This window comes from Aphelocoma coerulescens, chromosome 11 (assembly GCF_041296385.1).
Source record: "Aphelocoma coerulescens isolate FSJ_1873_10779 chromosome 11, UR_Acoe_1.0, whole genome shotgun sequence".
Taxonomy (NCBI): domain Eukaryota; kingdom Metazoa; phylum Chordata; class Aves; order Passeriformes; family Corvidae; genus Aphelocoma; species Aphelocoma coerulescens.
Window position 1 is genome coordinate 19,834,245 of NC_091025.1, and position 306 is coordinate 19,834,550.

The window sequence follows — 306 nt, forward strand, 5'->3', positions numbered from 1 at the left end:
TCACTGTGTCAGACAGTGACTTTTACCATCTCAGTCCTGCAGCTGAAAGCTTTGTGAGTCAAATGCAACAAGGGAAGTAGAACAGTGATAAATTCTGCTGTGTGAGGGTCGGGTATTGTGGGGCTCTGGTCTCACCTCAGTGTCTTGACCTGAAGTTTTCAAAGCTCACACACTGTGGATGGATACACAGTGGAGCAGGGCAGAAAATTAAAGCAGCCTGTGTGGCAGGGTGCAGTACCAAGGAGAGAATAACAATACTTACCTGCAATACTTGCAAGCCACATGTTTAACTGCACTTACCTGTGC